Here is a 23,996-nt window from a genome sequence, read left to right as displayed (position 1 = left end):
AGTGACCTAGGGTTAGGGGTTAGGACAGTAGTCACAGAGTGACACAGTGACCTAGGGTTAGGGGTTAGGACAGTAGTCAGAGCGACACAGTGACCTAGGGTTAGGGGTTAGGACAGTAGTCACAGAGCGACACAGTGACCTAGAGTTAGGGGTTAGGACAGTAGTCACAGAGCGACACAGTGACCTAGGGTTAGGGGTTAGGACAGTAGTCACAGAGTGACACAGTGACCTAGGGTTAGGGGTTAGGACAGTAGTCACAGAGCGACACAGTGACCTAGGGTTAGGGGTTAGGACAGTAGTCACAGAGCGACACAGTGACCTAGGGTTAGGGGTTAGGACAGTAGTCACAGAGCGACACAGTGACCTAGGGTTAGGGGTTAGGACAGTAGTCACAGAGCGACACAGTGACCTAGGGTTAGGACAGGGTTCTCCTGGCCTCCCTCTCTAATACACTTATCATACAGGATTCATGTCATGTCGCCCGGGGGGGAAAAAAGAAAGCTAATGTTTATATGACCCTCCTTCAAAACAGTCTCATTTTTACAACATAAGCCTTTCCTACATCCCGTGGACATGCTAACCCTAACCCTGACCCTGACCCTAACCCTGACCCTGACCCTAACCCTAACCCTGACCCCAACCCTGACCCTGACCCTAACCCTAACCCTAACCCTGACCCTAACCCTAACCCTGACCCTAACCCATGCTCAGGTTAAGAGAGGGAGGGCTGTGCAGATGTGGATGTGCGTCTATTTTTATAAATTCATTGAAAATACACCATCAGGAAGGAAAAAAAAGGAATTTATTAGTTCAACAATCATTATAAGACTAATTAAATGTATTTTCAAAAGAAAACTATATATATATATATATATATAGTTTTCTTTTGAAAATACATTATAAAATACATTATAAAATATATATATATATATATATATATGTTGTTTATTGAAGTTACTGGTCTGTGCAGCCTGTATTCTACACTGTGCCATGCACACGGAAACAATAGATATTTCGTTCAATAAACAGACAAGACACACTTAAATTCTCCTGCCCTGATCAAAGTCAACACACAAATATTGTATAGTAAGAATATAATGGAATATAACAGAATAAAAAACAAAATAATGTTTTTTTCCGGCACAACTTGAGGGCTAACGGGAACGTGTGGAACTGCTGTCACATAACAAACAAACAAAAAGTGCCTTCCCCTTTTAGAGATTTTTGTAGGTGACTATGTGCTCTAGAAACCTTAGAATCTGCTCTTTTTCCCATCGTACAAAGGAAAAAAAATCTCGCCTGGATGATCCTCTGTACGATATCTTGAAAAAAGTCACTTTTTTGATCCACGTTTCATCTCTTTCGTTTACGTTTACATTTATGTTATTTAGCAGACGCTCTTATCCAGAGCGACTTACAAATTGGTGCATTCACCTTAAGATATCCAGTGGAACAACCACTTTACAATAGTACATCTATATATTTTTTTGAGGGGGGGGTTAGAAGGATTACTATATCCTATCCCAGGTATTCCTTAAAGAGGTGGGGTTTCAGGTGTCTACGGAAGGTGGTGATTGACTCCGCTGTCCTGGCGTCGTGAGGGAGCTTGTTCCACCATTGGGGTGCCAGAGCAGCGAACAGTTCTGACTGGGCTGAGTGGGAACTGTGCTTCCGCAGAGGTAGGGGGGCCAGCAGGCCAGAGGTGGATGAACGCAGTGCCCTTGTTTGGGTGTAGGGCCTGATCAGAGCCTGAAGGTATGGAGGTGCCGTTCCCCTCACAGCTCCGTAGGCAAGCACCATGGTCTTGTAGCAGATGCGAGCTTCAACTGGAAGCCAGTGGAGTGTGCGGAGGAGCGGGGTGACGTGAGAGAACTTCGGAAGGTTGAACACCAGATGGGCTGCGCCGTTCTGGATGAGTTGTAGGGGTTTAATGTCGGGAGACGGGAGATGACAAGTGCCTGGATTAGGACCTGCGCCGCTTCCTGTGTAAGGCAGGGTCGTACTCTGCGAATGTTGTATAGCATGAACCTACAGGATCGGGTCACCGCCTTGATGTTAGCGGAGAACGATAGGGTGTTGTACAGGGTCACGCCGAGGCTCTTAGCACTCTGGGAGGAGGACACAATGGAGTTGTCCACCGTGATGGCGAGATCTTGGAAAGGGCAGTCCTTCCCCGGGAGGAAGAGCAGCTCCGTCTTGCCGAGGTTCAGCTTGAGGTGGTGATCCGTCATCCACACTGATATGTCTGCCAGACATGCAGAGATGCGATTCGCCACCTGGTTATCAGAAGGGGGAAAGGAGAAGATTAATTGTGTGTTGTCTGCGTAGCAATGATAGGAGAGACCATGTGAGGATATGACAGAGCCAAGTGACTTGGTGTATAGCGAGAATAGGAGAGGGCCTAGAACTGAGCCCTGGGGGACACCAGTGGTGAGAGCACGTGGTGCGGAGACGGATTCTCGCCACGCCACCTGGTAGGAGCGACCTGTCAGGTAGGACGCAATCCAAGAGTGAGCCGCGCCGGAGATACCCAACTCGGAGAGGGTGGAGAGGAGGATCTGATGGTTCACAGTATCAAAGGCAGCAGATAGGTCTAGAAGGACGAGAGCAGAGGAGAGAGAGTTAGCTTTAGCAGTGCGGAGAGCCTCTGTGACACAAAGAAGAGCAGTCTCAGTTGAATGACCAGCCTTGAAACCTGACTGATTTGGATCGAGAAGGTCATTCTGAGAGAGATAGCAGGAGAGCTGGCCATGGACGGCACGTTCAAGAGATTTGGAGAGAAAAGAAAGAAGGGATACTGGTCTGTAGTTGACATCGGAGGGATCGAGTGTAGGTTTTTTGAGAAGGGGTGCAACTCTCGCTCTCTTGAAGACGGAAGGGACGTAGCCAGCGGTCAAGGATGAGTTGATGAGCGAGGTGAGGTAAGGGAGAAGGTCTCCGGAAATGGTCTGGAGAAGAGAGGAGGGGATAGGGTCAAGCGGGCAGGTTGTTGGGCGGCCGGCCGTCACAAGACGCAAGATTTCATCTGGAGAGAGAGGGGAGAAAGAGGTCAAAGTATAGGGTAGGGCAGTGTGAGCAGGACCAGCGGTGTCGTCGACCTTCTTTTCAAAATGGTTGACGAAGTCATCCGCAGAGAGGGAGGAGGGGGGGGAGGGGGAGGAGGATTCAGGAGGGAGGAGAAGGTGGCAAAGAGCTTCCTAGGGTTAGATGCAGATGCTTGGAAGTTAGAGTGGTAGAAAGTGGCTTTAGCAGCAGAAACAGAGGAGGAAAATGTAGAAAGGAGGGAGTGAAAAGATGCCAGGTCCGCAGGGAGGCTAGTTTTCCTCCATTTCCACTCGGCTGCCCGGAGCCCTGTTCTGTGAGCTCGCAATGAGTCGTCAAGCCACGGAGCAGGAGGGGAGGACCGAGCCGGTCGGGAGGATAGGGGACATAGAGAGTCAAAGGATGCAGAAAGGGAGGAGAGGAGGGTTGAGGAGGCAGAATCAGGAGATTGGTTGGAGAAGGCTTGAGCAGAGGGAAGAGATGATAGGATGGAAAAGGAGAGAGTAGCAGGAGAGAGAGAGCGAAGGTTGCGACGGCGCAATACCATCTGAGTAGGGGCAGAGTGAGTAGTGTTGGAGGAGAGCGAGAGGGAAAAGGATACAAGGTAGTGATCGGAGACTTGGAGGGGAGTTGCAGTGAGATTAGTAGAAGAACAGCATCTAGTGAAGATGAGGTCAAGCGTATTGCCTGCATTGTGAGTAGGGGGGGACGGTGAGAGGGTGAGGTCAAAAGAGGAGAGGAGTGGAAAGAAGGAGGCAGAGAGAAATGACTCAAAGGTAGACGTAGGGAGGTTAAAGTCACCCAGAACTGTGAGGGGTGAGCCATCCTCAGGAAAGGAACTTATCAAGACGTCAAGCTCATTGATGAACTCTCCAAGGGAACCTGGAGGGCGATAAATGGTAAGGATGTTAAGCTTGAATGGGCTAGTGATTGTGACAGCATGGAATTCAAAGGAGGCGATAGACAGATGGGTCAGGGGAGAAAGAGAGAATGTCCACTTGGGAGAGATGAGGATTCCAGTGCCACCACCCCGCTGGCCAGATGCTCTCGGGGTGTGCGAGAACACGTGGTCAGACGAGGAGAGAGCAGTAGGAGTAGCAGTGTTTTCTGTGGTAATCCATGTTTCCGTCAGCGCCAAGAAGTTGAGGGACTGGAGGGTAGCATAGGCTGAGATGAACTCTGCCTTGTTGGCCGCAGACCTGCAGTTCCAGAGGCTGCCGGAGACCTGGAACTCCACGTGGGTCGTGCGCGCTGGGACCACTAGGTTAAAGTGGCAGCGGCCACGCGATGTGAAGCGTTTGTATGGCCTGTGCAGAGAGGAGAGAACAGGGATAGACCGACACATAGTTGATAGGTTACAGGAGAGGCTACGCTAATGCAAAGGAGATTGGCCTTTAAAATTAACTAAACAACTGGGGAAGCGAGAGAGCAGGGCCTCCCTCACTAACAATTCACTGAAACACTAAAACACTAAAATATAACTTTTCTAGCTACCACTAGAAATTAAAATTGATGTAAACTACAGTGGTTCAATGTTTCCAGGCTCAAACTTAGTTTATTCCGCTAGCTAACTTGGTACAGTATTCTTCCGTGAAAACCCACCTAGTGCACCGTGTCCTATGACGCCATAGCTAACTAGCTAACTAGCATGCTAGCATCCTATAACACACGGTTAGCACCAATACTTGGTAACAACAAGCTGCCAAATGATCATTTGTGTCCGTGTCTAGTTCCTTTCATAACGCAGAAGTAATTAAACGTTGGCTAGCTAACACAAAGTCAGTCCTGCTAGTTACACAAGTGGACTACACATCTCAAATGTTCAGAAAGTTAAGCTTATGTTGCAAAAATCTTATTGACTAAAAATGATACAGCTAGCTGGTAGGGTTAGCTAGCTAGCAGTGGGCGCATTGTAGACTTTTAGAAAATGAAGCTGGCTAGCTAACCTTGATAGTTACTCTGTACTACGCCTTTATCTTGATACAAAGACAACTATGTAGCTAGCTAACATTACACTAGTCAAATCGTTAAGTTGTAATGTATATAGTTTCTACAGTACTGCTAATTGGTAAAGTTGGCTTGCTAGCAGTGGCTGTGGTGTTATCGTGTTGACGCCGTTTCGGAAAATGGCGCGAACGAACGAACACAGCTGGCTAGCTAACCTTGTTAGTTCCTCAGAGCTACACCTTTATCCTTGATACAAAGACAGCAGATACAACTATGCAGCTAGCTAACAATACACTAATCAAATCGTTCCAATGTAATGTAATGTAATGAAATGTAATATTACCCGCGGAGCGAGGTGCAGCACGACCACTCACTCCAGCATCCGGATAAGACCCTCACTCCACTTCGTTAGGGAGTGAGGGTCTTATCTTCATAATGATCAAAAGAAAATAATAGAAATTTCTATTTTCAAAAGTCTTGTGTTCATATTTCACAACCTCCAAAGGCTTTTGGAGTTGCCTATATGCGATCGAGCAAAATAATAGGCCTACTCTTGATTTAGGCTACATTACAGCATGCTAAATGTTTCTGATCAGTGATGGATCAGCACTTGATTTAGGCTACATTATAGCATGTAGCATTTAGGCTACATTATAGCATGTAGCATTTAGGCTACATTATAGCATGTAGCATTTAGGCTACATTATAGCATGTAGCATTTAGGCTACATTATAGCATAGATTATCAGACTTTTGATTTTGGCTGTTGGTTGTTGGTAGGGAGTAGACCTAGGCTACTTGGTGACTTTAGGGCTAAATAGTCCACTTGTTAAGCTACATAACATGCTGGCAAACTGTTCTGATCAGTGATAATCAATGACCCACCTAGACAAGATGATCATGAGCAGCACTCACCTCAACTTAGCTGACATTTCCACAGGCTAATTGTAGCCTAACCAATATCGAAACGGAGATTCTGTGAAAAGAAAAATCTGACATTGATTAATTTATCAAGACGATTCCCCAAGCTTGTCTCAAAGTAGTGTAGGGCTGTCCTCGACAAACAAACAAAAAATCTTGGTTATCTGTTCTTTCGAACCCATAGATTATGAAAAAAAAAATGTAACCTGTATTTTTTCCTATATAGACACATCCTATCTGTTTTAATAAAATCAAATGTATTTAGGCTACTGAGCTTGTCTGATGCTTTAAGAACACTTTGAGAAGTTCCACAGTGATGGTGAGTTAAGCCAATTAGAAACAGTATCAGATCCCCAAATGGGCAGATCTATAAGCCTACATTTGAGCGCAGGCCAGGTAGCCTAGGCCTGCTTCTATGCATAATCAGGTGCATGTCCTTACTCCACATTAACAGGAGCGCTACAAACAAAAGACAATGAATAAATTGACAACTCCAAAGAAACAATTTGATGCCTTCAACATCATTAGCCTACTTTATTCCAATATGTGTGTCATTCAGTGATATTTATTCCCACAGTAATTCATTATGGATCCATCCAGTAGTGGTTAGAAAACAGTGCATGTGGTGGGCTATGATGGGATGTTAACAGCCTAGTAACAGGCGCTGTCTAGCAACCCTCAAGAGAATTAGGGCGGTAGTGGGTGTCAATGCCGCCTCAGCATTACAGCTACATTTCATACTAAGCCGTAGGCAGAACTTTACCACAATCATGACTAGGTCGCTTGTCGGAAATAAAAGTACAGGCTTTTTTACCAGCGACCCCTTTTAGATAAAGAAAAGGCGGCAAAAAGTTGGCGGTATGGTAAAGTTGGCGGTATGGTAAAGTTGGCGGCTAAACGTCTTGGTACATAAGGGTTATAAGCCCTTTTATGTTCCTTAATGGCTGTGTGACAGTCTTAATGGCTGTGTGACAGTCTGACATTATTTATTTCTCCACAGCCCTCCTTAAACAACAAGCTGCTGCTTTGCCTCGTACCACGCTGTTCAGAACACACACAATGTGTCCCCCATGGCACCCTATTCCCTTTGTATTTTCTGGTCTAAAGTAGTGCCCTAAATAGGGAAAAGGGTGCCAATTGGGACACAGATACCAAGCCTTTATCTTGGCACCGGATTTAAAAGAACGACTCCATTAAAGAACACTTAATAATACAAGCGTTGAACAGTTTTCACAAGCCGTTCAGATCAATAGAGCAGGAAACGAGCGGAGGAAGGAAAAACAACCTCTCTCCACGCTTTGAGTAACTTTCATTATCTCCTCAAACCAAAAGAACCATTGAGAATCAATATACTGTACAGTGTATCGGAGACAGATACTAGATAATAATAATACTATGTATTGGAGACAGATACTATATAATAATAATACTATGTATTGGAGACAGATACTATATAATAATAATACTATGTATCGGAGACAGATACTATATAATAATAATACTATGTATCGGAGACAGATACTATATAATAATAATACTATGTATCAGAGACAGATACTATATAATAATAATACTATGTATCGGAGACAGATACTATATAATAATAATACTATGTATTGGAGACAGATACTATATAATAATAATACTATGTATTGGAGACAGATACTATATAATAATAATACTATGTATTGGAGACAGATACTATATAATAATAATACTATGTATTGGAGACAGATACTATATAATAATAATACTATGTATCGGAGACAGATACTAGATAATAATAATACTATGTATCGGAGACAGATACTATATAATAATACTATGTATTGGAGACAGATACTATATAATAATAATACTATGTATCAGAGACAGATACTATATAATAATAATACTATGTATCGGAGACAGATACTATATAATAACAATACTATGTATTGGAGACAGATACTATATAATAATAATACTATGTATCGGAGACAGATACTAGATAATAATAATAATACTATGTATTGGAGACAGATACTAGATAATAATACTATGTATTGGAGACAGATACTATATAATAATAATACTATGTATCGGAGACAGATACTATATAATAATAATGCTATGTATCGGAGACAGATACTATATTATAATACTATGTATTGGGGACAGATACTATATAATAATAATAAAATAGTATATAGCCACAAAGAAGGAAACACACTGTGTTTGTTTTACTGGCAAACATCTGAGGTAATCAAACGGACCATTTGCAAAAAATATAGCAACATTGTATTTTTTTAATTGTCTATAATTTTATTCTGTTTGTTTTGTGAAACCATTTGCCACGTACAGCCAGTAAAATAAACAAGTGGCCTTTGGATTGACATGTCAGTGCCTAAACTCACACACATTACATTGGTTAGAAGGGGTAAAAAGGCAGAAGCTATTAGCATATGAATGAGCGGAAGAGGGCCCTTATGGCCAGAGTGTCGGAACAATGTGAGGATGACAGTGATTTAGCAGGTCACTACAGGACACTTCCTCTCAATTAGAATAAGCACATGGTATGCATTAAGTGAAAACCAATGAGTCCAGGCACTATTATGGTGTAACAATGGGCTCTGAACGCTAATGGTGGACACGTGTGGTGTGTGTGTGTGTGTGTGTGTGTGTGTGTGTGTGTGTGTGGGTAAACGTTGTTGTTTGTTCAACTGGCTTTTGTCCGGATGGACACGACATCTGCATGGAGACCAGTATACACACAGTCGAAGTAGGAAGTTTACATACACCTTAGCCATATACATTTAAACTCAATTTTTCACAATTCCTGACATTTAATCCAAGTAAAAATTCCCTGTTTTAGGTCAGTTAGGATCACCACTTCGTTTAAAGAATGTGAAATGTCAAAACAATAGTAGAGAGAATGATTTATTTCAGCTTTTAATTCTTTCATCACATTCCCAGTGGGTCAGAAGTTTACATACACTCAATTAGTATTTGGTAGCATTGCCTTTAAATTGTTTAAATTGTAGCCTTCCACAAGCTTCCCACAATAAGTTGGGTGAATTTTGGCCCTTTCCTCCTGACAGAGCTGGTGTAACTGAGTCAGGTGGGTAGGCCTCCTTGCTTGCACACGCTTTTTCAGTTCTGCCCACAAATTTTCTATGGGATTGAGGTCAGGGCTTTGTGATGGGCACTCCAATACCTTGACTTCGTTGTCCTTGAGCCATTTTGCCACAACTTTGAAAGTATGCTTGGGGTCATTGTCCATTTGAAAGAACCATTTGCTACCAAGCTTTAACTTCCTGACTGATGTCTTGAGATGTTGCTTCAATATATCCACATAATTTTCCATCATGTTGTCATCTATTTTGTGAAGTGCACCAGTCCCTCCTGCAGCAAAGCACCCCCACAACATGATGCTGCCACACCCGTGCTTCATGGTCGGGATGGAGTTCTTCGGCTTGCAAGCCTCCCCCTTTTTCCTCCAAACATAACGATGGTCATTATGGCCAAACAGTTCTATTTTTGTTTCATCAGACAAGAGGACATTTCTCCAAAAAGTACGATCTTTGTCCCCATGTGCAGTTAGTCTGGCTTTTTTATGGTGGTTTTGGATCAGTGGCTTCTTCCTTGCTGAGCGGCCTTTCAGGTTATGTCGATATAGGACTCATTTTACTGTGGATATAGATACTTTTGTAGCTGTTTCCTCCAGCATCTTCACAAGGTCCTTTGCTGTTGTTCTGGGATTGATTTGCACTTTAGGAGACAGAACGCGTCTCCTTCCTGAGCGGTATGACGGCTGTGTGGTCCCATGGTGTTTATACTTGCGTACTATTGTTTGTACAGATGAACGTGGTACCTTCAGGCGTTTGGAAATTGCTCCCAAGGATGAACCAGACTTGTGGAGGTCTACAATTTCTTTCTGAGGTCTTGGCTGATTTCTTTTGATTTTTCCATGATGTCAAGCAAAGAGGCACTGAGTTTGAAGGTAGGCCTTGAAATACATCCACAACTCCAATTGACTCAAATGATGTCAAAGGATCTGTCTGTAAACAATTGTTGGAAAAATGACTTGTGTCATGCACAAAGTTGATGTCCTAACCGACTTGCCAAAACTATAGTTTGTTAACAAGAAATTTGTGGAGTGGTTGAAAAACAAGTTTTAATGACTCCAACCTAAGTGTATGTAAACTTCCTACTTCAACTGTGTGTGCGCGCGCACGCTGACAGATCCTGACAGACCCCCCCCCAGTTAGATGTTAGTTGGGTCGTCGTTAGTAAGAATGTTGCTCATACGCATGCAATTAAGGTAATTTCTACATTAAATGGTAATATGTTATGATAGGACAGACCTGTCAAGCAGGGCCATGATCAGTCAAGACTGTTATAGATTTAATACAATTTATTAATATGATGTTAAGTAATTAATAAGGAAGGCCTCCTCCTCCGCAAATTAACATTTTTCTGCAATCTTCTCAAGTTAAAGAAAATTCTTAAGAGATCAAATATACATTACATTTCGGAAATATTTTAGAGGGTAAATTAAAAAATAATAATCTTCATAATAATAATAGATTTATATTATCACATCAAAGATGCTTTAATAGAGTAGACATTATGATCAACATTTTTCATACACTGGGTGTGCAAAACATTGTTCATTGAATGTTGTCCCCACCTAAAGTAAATGTAACTTTCCAAAAAGGTAAAACATCCTATACATTTAGATCTCAAAGGAAGTTGTGTGTTCTCTTTCACCTTCCTAATACTGAGCTGCATCCCCTTTTGCCCTCAGTGACAGCCTCAATTCGTCAGGGCATGGACTCTACAAGGTGTCGAAAGCGTTCCATAGGGACGCTGGCCCATGTTGACGACCAATGCTTCCCACAGTTGTGTCAAGTTGGCCTTTGGGTGGTGGACCAGTCTTGATACACACGGGAAACTGTTGAGCGTGAAAAACCCAGCAGCGTTGCAGTTCTTGACACACTCAAACCGGTGTTCCTGGCACCTACTACCATACCCCGTTCAAAGGCACTTCAATATTTTGTCTTGCCCATTCACCCTCTGAATGGCACTCATACACAATCCATGTCGCAATTGTCTCAAGGCTTAAAAATCCTTCTTTAACCGGTCTCCTCCCCTTCACCTACACTGTTTGAAGAAGGTTTAACAAGTGACATCAATAAGGGATCATATCTTTCACCTATCTAACAGGTCAACCTAACAGGTCAACCTAACAGGTCAACCTAACAGGTCAACCTAACAGGTCAATCTAACAGGTCAACCTAACAGGTCAATCTAACAGGTCAACCTCAACCTAACAGGTCAACCTAACAGGTCAATCTAACAGGTCAACCTCAACCTAACAGGTCAACCTAACAGGTCAATCTAACAGGTCAACCTCAACCTAACAGGTCAACCTAACAGGTCAACCTAACAGGTCAATCTAACAGGTCAACCTAACAGGTCAATCTAACAGATCAATCTAACAGATCAGCCTAACAGGTCAACCTAACAGGTCAACCTCAACCTAACAGGTCAATCTAACAGGTCAACCTAACAGGTCAACCCAACAGGTCAATCTAACAGGTCAATCTAACAGATCAACCTAACAGGTCAATCTCAACCTAACAGGTCAACCTAACAGGTCAACCTAACAGGTCAATCTAACAGGTCAACCTAACAGGTCAATCTCAACCTAACAGGTCAACCTAACAGGTCAATCTAACAGGTCAACCTAACAGGTCAATCTCAACCTAACAGGTCAACCTAACAGGTCAATCTAACAGGTCAACCTAACAGGTCAACCTAACAGATCAACCTCAACCTAACAGGTCAACCTAACAGGTCAACCTCAACCTAACAGGTTAATCTAACAGGTCAACCTAACAGGTCAACCTAACAGGTCAATCTAACAGGTCAACCTAACAGGTCAATCTAACAGGTCAACCTCAACCTAACAGGTCAACCTAACAGGTCAATCTAACAGGTCAACCTAACAGGTCAACCTAACAGGTCAACCTAACAGGTCAATCTAACAGGTCAACCTCAACCTAACAGGTCAACCTAACAGGTCAATCTAACAGGTCAACCTCAACCTAACAGGTCAACCTAACAGGTCAATCTAACAGGTCAACCTAACAGGTCAATCTAACAGGTCAACCTCAACCTAACAGGTCAACCTAACAGGTCAATCTAACAGGTCAACCTCAACCTAACAGGTCAACCTAACAGGTCAATCTAACAGGTCAACCTCAACCTAACAGGTCAACCTAACAGGTCAACCTAACAGGTCAATCTAACAGGTCAACCTAACAGGTCAATCTAACAGATCAATCTAACAGATCAGCCTAACAGGTCAACCTAACAGGTCAACCTCAACCTAACAGGTCAATCTAACAGGTCAACCTAACAGGTCAACCCAACAGGTCAATCTAACAGGTCAATCTAACAGATCAACCTAACAGGTCAATCTCAACCTAACAGGTCAACCTAACAGGTCAACCTAACAGGTCAATCTAACAGGTCAACCTAACAGGTCAATCTCAACCTAACAGGTCAACCTAACAGGTCAATCTAACAGGTCAACCTAACAGGTCAATCTCAACCTAACAGGTCAACCTAACAGGTCAATCTAACAGGTCAACCTAACAGGTCAACCTAACAGATCAACCTCAACCTAACAGGTCAACCTAACAGGTCAACCTCAACCTAACAGGTTAATCTAACAGGTCAACCTAACAGGTCAACCTAACAGGTCAATCTAACAGGTCAACCTAACAGGTCAATCTAACAGGTCAACCTCAACCTAACAGGTCAACCTAACAGGTCAATCTAACAGGTCAACCTAACAGGTCAACCTAACAGGTCAACCTAACAGGTCAACCTAACAGGTCAACCTAACAGGTCAATCTAACAGGTCAACCTCAACCTAACAGGTCAACCTAACAGGTCAATCTAACAGGTCAACCTCAACCTAACAGGTCAACCTAACAGGTCAATCTAACAGGTCAACCTCAACCTAACAGGTCAACCTAACAGGTCAACCTAACAGGTCAATCTAACAGGTCAACCTCAACCTAACAGGTCAACCTAACAGGTCAATCTAACAGGTCAATCTAACAGGTCAACCTAACAGGTCAACCTAACAGGTCAATCTAACAGGTCAATCTAACAGATCAATCTAACAGATCAACCTAACAGGTCAATCTAACAGGTCAACCTAACAGGTCAATCTAACAGGTCAACCTAACAGGTCAATCTAACAGGTCAACCTCAACCTAACAGGTCAACCTAACAGGTCAATCTAACAGGTCAATCTAACAGGTCAACCTCAACCTAACAGGTCAACCTAACAGGTCAACCTCAACCTAACAGGTCAACCTAACAGGTCAACCTAACAGGTCAACCTAACAGGTCAATCTAACAGGTCAACCTAACAGGTCAACCTAACAGGTCAACCTAACAGATCAACCTAACAGGTCAACCTAACAGGTCAATCTCAACCTAACAGGTCAACCTAACAGGTCAATCTAACAGGTCAACCTAACAGGTCAATCTAACAGGTCAATCTAGCAGGTCAACCTAACAGATCAACCTCACCCTAACAGGTCAATCTAACAGGTCAACCTAACAGGTCAACCTAACAGGTCAATCTAACAGGTCAATCTAACAGGTCAATCTAACAGGTCAACCTCAACCTAACAGGTCAACCTAACAGGTCAATCTAACAGGTCAACCTAACAGGTCAACCTAACAGGTCAATCTAACAGGTCAACCTAACAGGTCAATCTAACAGGTCAACCTAACAGGTCAATCTAACAGGTCAACCTCAACCTAACAGGTCAACCTAACAGGTCAATCTAACAGGTCAACCTCAACCTAACAGGTCAACCTAACAGGTCAACCTAACAGGTCAACCTCAACCTAACAGGTCAACCTAACAGGTCAATCTAACAGGTCAATCTAACAGGTCAACCTAACAGGTCAACCTAACAGGTCAACCTAACAGGTCAATCTAACAGATCAATCTAACAGATCAACCTAACAGGTCAACCTAACAGGTCAATCTAACAGATCAATCTAACAGATCAGCCTAACAGGTCAACCTAACAGGTCAACCTCAACCTAACAGGTCAATCTAACAGGTCAACCTAACAGGTCAACCTAACAGGTCAACCTAACAGGTCAACCTAACAGGTCAATCTAACAGGTCAACCTAACAGGTCAATCTCAACCTAACAGGTCAACCTAACAGGTCAATCTAACAGGTCAACCTAACAGGTCAATCTCAACCTAACAGGTCAACCTAACAGGTCAATCTAACAGGTCAACCTAACAGGTCAATCTAACAGGTCAATCTAACAGGTCAACCTAACAGATCAACCTCAACCTAACAGGTCAACCTAACAGGTCAACCTCAACCTAACAGGTCAATCTAACAGGTCAACCTAACAGGTCAACCTAACAGGTCAATCTAACAGGTCAACCTAACAGGTCAATCTAACAGGTCAACCTCAACCTAACAGGTCAACCTAACAGGTCAATCTAACAGGTCAACCTCAACCTAACAGGTCAACCTAACAGGTCAATCTAACAGGTCAACCTCAACCTAACAGGTCAACCTAACAGGTCAACCTAACAGGTCAACCTAACAGGTCAATCTAACAGGTCAACCTCAACCTAACAGGTCAACCTAACAGGTCAATCTAACAGGTCAACCTAACAGGTCAACCTAACAGGTCAATCTAACAGGTCAATCTAACAGATCAATCTAACAGATCAACCTAACAGGTCAACCTAACAGGTCAACCTAACAGATCAATCTAACAGATCAACCTAACAGGTCAACCTAACAGGTCAACCTCAACCTAACAGGTCAATCTAACAGGTCAACCTAACAGGTCAATCTAACAGGTCAACCTAACAGGTCAACCTAACAGGTCAATCTAACAGGTCAATCTAACAGGTCAATCTAACAGGTCAACCTAACAGGTCAACCTAACAGGTCAACGTAACACTAGAGAATAAGTGGCTCTGGATAAGAGCATCTGATAAATATCACAAATTTAAATATAAATGCAGACAGACAGGACTGCTGTGGAGCACAGACGCCTGGCTAGGTTAATAAGTAAAGTTAGCTGCACTGTAAATGTACTATATTGTCGACTAAAGTGCTCTGTCCCCTTAGTTTAGTGCTGTGGGTAATGACTATGAGGTACTCTAGGGGGTTGCGTCTCAGACGGCATCCTATTCCCTATATAGTGCACTACTATTGACCAAAGCTAGGATTGCAAAATTATGGTAACTTTGCAAAAATTCCCTGGTATTCCACAAATCCTAGTTGGAGGATCCACATATTTTCTCCTTATTCCCTCGTAATTCCAGGAATATTACCACCAGGATTTCTGGAAAACCAAGGAATTTGGGGCCAGAATGATGCAACCTTAACCATAGCCCATACCTATTCCCTATATAGTGCTTTGGTCAAAAGTAGTGCACTATATAGGGAATAAGCTACCATTTGGGACTCACACTGAGATTGACAGGCCAGGAGGAGGCCTCTCATTGATCTCTGAGGCTCACAGGGCCTGCTGCCTGCCTGTTCATCAGTAGTTCTCCCAGTACGGCCCAGAGGGGAAAACAGTCGTTTGTAGTTACCTTGTTTGATCTGTCCCTGCATGGCCGGACTGGAGACCTGAGGGGGTGCTGCAGTCTTTTTGGGGGTCTCAGGGGCTCGGGGGTCTAGGAGGCCTGGAGAACAAAACACCACAAAGACACCATCAAATATTTAACAGAGAGAACCTTGAAATGTTGTCTCCATGTGCTGTGTAGAATAAACAAGCTTAGCGGGGGGGGTAGTTGTGTGTGTGTGTGTGTGTGTGTGTGTGTGTGTGTGTGTGCGTGCAGACAGAGAGGTTATGAATAACAACAAATCATTCCTATCAGTGTTTCCCCAATGTGCATTTAGCAGCGGCGGAACGTTTAAGGGGACAGTGCGAGATTTTGTCAATCAAGCCCTTTTATCAACTTACCCAGAATCAGATGAACTCATGGATACCATGTTTATGTCTCCACGTGCAGTTTGAAGGAAGTTGCTACCTAGCGTTAGCAGAATGACTGGAAGTCTATGGGGAAACGTCCAGCATGCTAGCTGTTCCCTTAGACTTCCAGTCATTGTGCTAATACTACATAGAAATGGCTTGTGAAAAACTGCCTTCCACTTCCTTCAAACTGCACGCAAAGACATAACGGTATCCATGAGTAAATCTGACTCTGGGGAAGTAGAAAAAGTGTTTAATTGCCCAAATCTCACAGTATTCTTTAAGAGCAGAGTGACAAGGTATATTTGTAGCATACAGAGCGGAGCAGTGGTGTGAATGAGAGCCACGAGTGAACAGACACTGCTGGCTCCTCCTGGCGAGCATCAGTTATATTTCAGATGGTGTCAACATAATTTCATTTTCATGCATTTTAGAGTAGAACGGCTTTTTAAAAAGTCTCCAGAAGTGACATTTTCAGTCGTTCTTCAAAAAAAATCGTATCAAAGTTTATTTGTCACGTGCGCTGAATACAACAGGTGTGGACCTTACAGTGAAATGCTTACTTACAGGCTCTAACCAATAGTGCAAAAAAGGTATTAATTAGGTTAACAATAGGTAGGTAAAGAAATAAAACAACAGTAAAAAGACAGGCTATATACAGTAGCGAGGCTACATACAGACACCGGTTAGTCAGGCTGATTGAGGTAGTATGTACATGTAGATATGGTTAAAGTGACTATGCATATATGATAAACAGAGAGTAGCAGTAGCGTAAAAGAGGGGTTGGTGGGTGGTGGGAGGGACACAATGCAGATAGCCCGGTTAGCCGCTGTGCGGGAGCACTGGTTGGTCGACCCAATTGAGGTAATATGTACATGAATGTATAGTTAAAGTGACTATGCATATATGATAAACAGAGAGTAGCAGCAGCGTAAAAAGAGGGGTTGGGGGGGCACATAATGCAAATAGTCCAGGTAGCCATTTGATTACCTGTTCAGGAGTCTTATGGCTTGGGGGTAAAAACTGTTGAGAAGCCTTTTTGTCCTAGACTTGGCACTCCGGTACCGCTTGCCATGCGGTAGTAGAGAGAACAGTCTATGACTGGGGCCACCGCTGCTGAAAAAAATCCTAAAGGAAACACAGATTATACAAACTTTCTCAATTCCCCTTTTCATTTAGGGTAAGTACATGTTCGGATGTGGGTTGTTCTGTTGTATCTGTCTATTAGTTGAAATTAAGAAATATATTTTTTCTCGGCCCACAATGTTAAAGAAGGAGCCAAATCATTACTGCCTATAACTAAAGCTCTCTGTTTTGGTTGATCATGTCCCATGACCTGGATTCAAACCTTTATTTTAAGCTTTTTACAGAAATTTGTACTACACTTTTTTTTATTTCTTTTACAATTGTCAGCGGATGGTGCTGGACAATCTGACAAAAATAAAAGGGGAAAGTTTGATGAAAAAGCTTTAAATTAAGGTTAAAATCCATGTTATGTGATAGAATGAACCAAAGCACAGAGCCCTACCCATAACACCTGCAGCTCTCCCAAACTGCAGTGCTTATCCTACCAGGGTTTCCTCCCTTCCTGACTGAATCACCAGGGCCAGATACACCTTAACGCACATATACATACAGACGCTAATGTGTTAAAGGCCCAGTGTAGTCAAAAAAACGTGATTTCCAATGTTATATACATACATTATTTCCACACTATGAGGTTGGAATAATACTGTGAAAATTATGATAATGCCCTTTTAGTGTAAGAGCTATTTGAAAAGACCACCTGAAATGTTTGCCTGTTTTGGTGGGATGGAGTTTGGACCTGCCTGGTGACATCACCATCATTCTTTTTGACCATTTTGATTGAAAACAATCAATCAATCAAATGTATTTATAAAGCCCTTCTTACATCAGCTGATGTCACAAAGTGCTGTACAGAAACCCAGCCTAAAACCCCTAAACAGCAAGCAATGCAGGTGTAGAAGCACGGTGGCTAGGAAAGACTCCCTAGAAAGGCCAAAACCTTGGAAGAAACCTAGAGAGGAACCAGGCTATGAGGGGTGGCCAGTCCTCTTCTGGCTGTGCCGGGTGGAGATTATAACAGAACATGGCCAAGATGTTCAAATGTTCGTCACAGTAAGGTACTTAATTGTTACCCAGAAATGAGTTAATATTAAGATAATAACGGCTGCATTGGATCTTTAACTGTTAGCCTCCCCTGTGAACCTTACAGCCCACAGTCTCCCCTTTGAAAAGTGCTCAGCGCCCGTTCCATTCTGCTGACTGCACCTGTTGCATTTGGACTAACGAAGCAAAGGAAGAGTATAGCAGATCTCTCTTGTTAGCTAAAGCCTTGATACAAATAGACTATATGTGCTACTGTGTCTAACATCTAACACTAACAGGTTGCCTGTGATCCTGGGATATTACAATTCCTGTGTCTGGAGGGAAAAACGTTGAAACGTTTTCTCGGGAAAAACAAGTTATTCTCTTGGGAGAGTAAAGAGCAGAGCAAAGTTAGTGAGAGTGAAGTTTGGCACAGAAAGAGAAGTCTTTGGTCTTTAACGTTAAAGACAAGCCACTGTGGTTGCCATGGCGCCATGAGGCAGCTTAAACAGAGAGCTTTGTACATTGAGTACATATTATTATTTTTATTTAGCTCATTGAGTTGTTGATTGAATATACAGTATCTGGTTGTTTTTACCCACAGAGATGTAGGACTGATGGCAGGTTGACTTGTCTGGTTTGTCTAGCTAATGTCTGCATTTAAAAAGAGACATCTCAGCATCGGCTGCTTCTTAATCAATGAGACCTGACTGCATTGTGGAAATGGCATGGAGCGTGTAGTGAGCATGACTACTACTCTGGACTGATGTGTGGTGAGCTTTTAGCGCTGTAGCGGCTGCAGAGGTATCACCCAAGTGGGCGCTACATTGTGGAGAAGTACTACAGGCTACAAAGATGCAGTGGTGGAAAAAGTACCTAATTGTCATACTTGAGTAAAAGTAAAGATACCTTAATTGAAAATGACTCAAGTAAAAGGTCAAAGTCACCCAGTAAAATATTACTTGAGTAAAAGTCTACAAGTATTTGGTTTTAAATATACTTAAGTATCAAAAGTAAAAGTATGAATACATTAAGCAAACCAGACGGCACAATTTTTCATTTATTGATAGCCAGGGGCACACTCCAACACTCAGACATAATTTACAAACAAAGCATTTGTGTTTAGTGAATTCGCCAGATCAGAGGCAGTATACGGAATGGCCAGGGATGTTCTTTTGATAAGTGTGTAAATTGGACCTTTTCTGTCCTGCTAAACATTTAAAATGTAACGAGTACTTTTGGGTGCCAGGGAAAATGTATGGAGTAAAAAGTACATTATGTTCTTTAGGAAAGTAGTGAAGTAAAAGTAAAAGTTGTCATAAATATAAATAGTAAAGTACAGATACCCCCCAAAAAAACGACTTAAGTAATACTTTAAAGTATTTTTACCGAAGTACTTTACCCCACTGCAGAGTAGTTGAGCTGAGGACAACATCAGGGCCAGCAAGATATCTGGCATCACCAATATCTGGCATCACCATCACCTAACACAGTTTAGGAGTAAAAGTTCAGATCACTGATGTACTGAGGGAGTCCCGCTCTATAGCTAAGACAATGTCGTCCTTTGTTTTTGTTATGTGTTATATGCAGTGACGACCCTTGACTATTGGACATAGGCCTTCAGTTGGGGAAAACATTTCCAATACGTCATATCAAATTTTTTAAAAAAAATCAAGAAAATAACATAAACAGAGCTTCACTTAATGCACCCGATTTTATATTGTGTAGTCGGACCATTCTAGTGCAGGAGAAGCAATGCTTTTAGATAAAATCAATCTAAACAGGCCTGAGCCGTGTTTCAGCACACAGAGAAAGCACACGGACACAACAGACAGACCTGAGCCGTGCTTCGGGATGCAGCTCACAGAGACAGCACACAACAGACAGACCTGAGCCGTGCTTCGGGATGCAGCTCACAGAGACAGCACACGGACACAACAGACAGACCTGAGCCGTGCTTCGGGATGCAGCTCACAGAGACAGCACACAACAGACAGACCTGAGCCGTGCTTCGGGATGCAGCTCACAGAGACAGCACACAACAGACAGACCTGAGCCGTGCTTCGGGATGCAGCTCACAGAGACAGCACACAACAGACAGACCTGAGCCGTGCTTCGGGATGCAGCTCACAGAGACAGCACACAACAGACAGACCTGAGCCGTGCTTCGGGATGCAGCTCACAGAGACAGCACACAACAGACAGACCTGAGCCGTGCTTCGGGATGCAGCTCACAGAGACAGCACACAACAGACAGACCTGAGCCGTGCTTCGGGATGCAGCTCACAGAGACAGCACACAACAGACAGACCTGAGCCGTGCTTCGGGATGCCGTTCACAAAGACAACACAGGCCTGAGCCGTGAGTCGGGCTGCGGTGACATCAAATCAAATCCAATGTTATTAGTCACATGCGCCGATTACAACCTTACAGTGAAATACTTTTAGGGCCTTCCTCTGACACCGCCTGGTGTAGAGGTCCTGGATGGCAGGAAGCTTGGCCCCAGTGATGTACTGGGCCGTTCACGCTACACTCTGTAGTGCCATGCGGTCGGAGGCCGAGCAGTTGCCATACCAGGCAGCGATGCAACAAGTCAGGATGCTCTCGATGTAGCAGCTGTAGAACTTTTTTGATTATCTGAGGATCCATGCCAAATCTTTTCAGTCTCCTGAGGGGGAATAGGTGTTGTCGTGCCCTCTTCACGACTGTCTTGGTGTGCCTGGACCATGTTAGTTTGTTGGTGATGTGGACACCAAGGAACTTGAAGCTCTCAACCTGCTCCACTTCAGCCTCATCGATGAGAATGGGGGTGTGCACGGTCCTCCTTTTCCTGTAGTCCACAATCAACTCCTTTGTCTTGATCACGTTGAGGGAGAGGTTGTTGTCCTGGCACCACACGGCCAGGTCTCTGACCTCCTCCCTGTAGGTTGTCTCGTCGTTGTCGGTGATCAGGTCTACCACTGTTGTGTCATCGGCAAACTTAATGATGGTGTAGGAATCGTGCCTGGCCGTGCAGTCATGAGTGAACAGGGAGTACAGGAGGGGACTGAGCACCCACCCCTGAGGGGCCCCTGTGTTGAGTGTGGCGGATGTGTTGTTACCTACACTTACCACTTGGGGGCGGCCGTCAGGAAGTCCAGGATCCAGTTGCAGAGGGAGGTGTTTAGTCCCAGGGTCCTTAGCTTAGTGATGAGCTTGGAGGGCACTATGGTATTGAATGCTGAGCTGTAGTCAATGAATAGCATTCTCACTTAGGTGTTCCTTTTGTCCAGGTGAGAAAGGGCGGTGTGAAGTGTTAGGGCGGTATGCAAATTGGAGTGGGTCTAGGGTTTCTGGGATAATGGTGTTGATGTGAGCCATTACCAGCCTTTCAAAGCACATCATGGCAACATACATGAGTGCTACAGGTCGGTAGTCATTTAGGCAGGTTACCTTAGTGTTCTTGGGCACAGGGACTATGGTGGTCTGCTTAAAACATGTTGTTTTGAGGGGATCACGTAACCCTTGAATGAGATGCCCGCAAGAACTAAGAGCTCCGCACAAGTAGTTTCCAATTCTTAATCTTACCTCCACTTCAAGTTAAAACTCCATTAGCTTAAGTCAAAAAGTCATGGCGGCTAAAAAAGGCGATGTTACAAGTGACATTTTTACCCGGACTCGAGCAACAGCCAAGGAAAAAGCCTCCAAGAAACAGCTAGCTTCAGAAAAATCTAGCGCCATTAGCCAGGAGCAAGGGAACCCGTCCCCTCCCGAGGCCTAAAAACTGCCAACCTCGGCATTCTGTCGGAGACATCCTTTCTGAGCTGAGATCCCAACGTACAGAACTCAACATCAAATTAGATGCCATTAACTCTCAGCTCAGTGCGATAGGGGGCAATCCTAGAAAATGCTTTGCCAGACATCAACAACAAGATAACCATAAACGCGGGGCGCCTGGACAAGGCAGAGGGGTGAATCCTATCCATGGAAAACTTATTGACAGACGCCATGGAAACAATAGCATATGCTAAAAAGAAAATAGAGCATCTGGAAGAGAAAACAGAGGACCTGGAAAACAGGGGGCGAAGGAATAATTGTGTTCTATTAAATCTGGGTGAAAAAGAAGAGGGAAACATGCCACTGATCCGCTACCTGCAAGACAAACCTCCCGAGTGGCTCCACCTGTCCACCGACAGGCCCATAGAACTCGAGAGAGCTCACCGAGCATTGAGGCCCCCACCAGCAGCCAGACAACCACCGCGCCCAATCACCATACGTTTCCTGAGGAACGAGTCCTACAGGCGGCGAAAATCAACACCATTACAGTGGGAAACGCCAAACTCACTTTACACCAGGAACTGTCAGCTGGAATACGCCGAAAGCGCCGAGAGTTTGACGAGGTGAAGAAATACTCAATTGACCGAGGCATCTTTAGGGGATTCAAATACCCAAACGAGATCAGGATTCTTCACCAAGGAGCCCTGCGACACTTCAAAACTCCCGAAGAGGCAAAACGTTTTTTGAAAGACAATCCTGGTCAATGAGAAATGGACCAATGACTAAATGCGATTACTGTTATTACTAAAGGAGGTAAGACAACATATAGCCGCCGTCCAAAGACCCACCCGCCCCGCTAAATGTCATTATAGTCGTCTAATCTATATTTATTTTCCTTTAGCTGAGAGGGATAGGCTCTATAGCCTAACCTAGGCCTACTAACGTTTCAGCCTACTTTTATTTCCCTTTTTTTGTTGCTATTATTGCTTGTGGTTTCCTATGTCCCTTGGGGGAGGTATATGTAGGCTGGGCTATTGATTTTATTTTCTACCTCTTTTAATGTGGTCTGGACGGGGGCTACGTTATCATTTACTCAATGTGGGGCAGAGAGGATGAGGCATGTCTTTGGTGGGGAGGGGGAGACGTTGTGCGTTGCTAACTGTTCCCGTTTTTTTTTTTTTTTTTTCGGAACACATAATTGAGACTGAGCAGGGGATATATAATAGATCCAACGGGATATGTCGAGTTGTTTGGGTGTTCAGAGATTGTTATTTTATGTACACCATTTATTTTCCTTTTATGTGAACGCAGCTGTAACTATTATCCGCCTTTACCCAGAGATGACTTGCACTAAAGTTCGATTACTGTTCGATGACTAGTACCTTAAATCTATTGACATGGAACTGCTATGGTCTAGGTCGTGCAATAAAACGGAAAAAGATACTATGTTCTCTAAAAAAGGAAAAAGCAGACAAGAGACACACCTCTGTGATGCCGACCATTCCAAACTCCGCAGAGCTTGGGTGGGACAGGTGTATTTCTCATCTTTCAAATCAAACAGTAGAGGTACAGCCATACTTATCCATAAGAATGTTCCATTCATAATTGACAAAAACATATCTGATCTGGAGGGGAGATTTATTTTGATAACTGGGTCACTGGATGGACAACCAATTACTATCTTAAACATATACGCCCCTAACACAGATACTCCTGCTTTCATGTAAAAAATGATAACCCTGTTCAATGAGCATTGTGTTTCCTTTGGAGTGGTGGCCGGAGATTTTAATTGTACCCTTAACCCAACCCTAGACAAATCATCTCAAGTCCCCACCACAAATCCTAGATCTGCAAAGATGTTGAAGTCTCTTACTAAAGAGATGGGACTGATAGATATCTGGAGAGAGACTAATAGCTCATCTATGGACTATACATACTACTCTAATGTCCATAACACCTACACCCGTATAGATTACATTTTTATCCCAAAGAGTTTCATAAATTCAGCCACGTGTACAATCGGACCCATAGCACTTTGAGATCACGCCTTTGTCCACCTCCGCTTTGACCTCTGCAAAAACATCCCGAGGTCAAAGAGCTGGAAATTCAACACCTCCATGTTATCAAATGAAGCATTCCATACATTGGTAACTACATGGATAGACAACTACACACAAGACAACAA

Source organism: Salmo salar, chromosome ssa13, assembly GCF_905237065.1.
Source record: "Salmo salar chromosome ssa13, Ssal_v3.1, whole genome shotgun sequence".
NCBI lineage: Eukaryota > Metazoa > Chordata > Actinopteri > Salmoniformes > Salmonidae > Salmo > Salmo salar.
The sequence above is the reverse complement of the archived record's forward strand: the minus strand, read 5'-3'. Positions refer to the sequence as shown.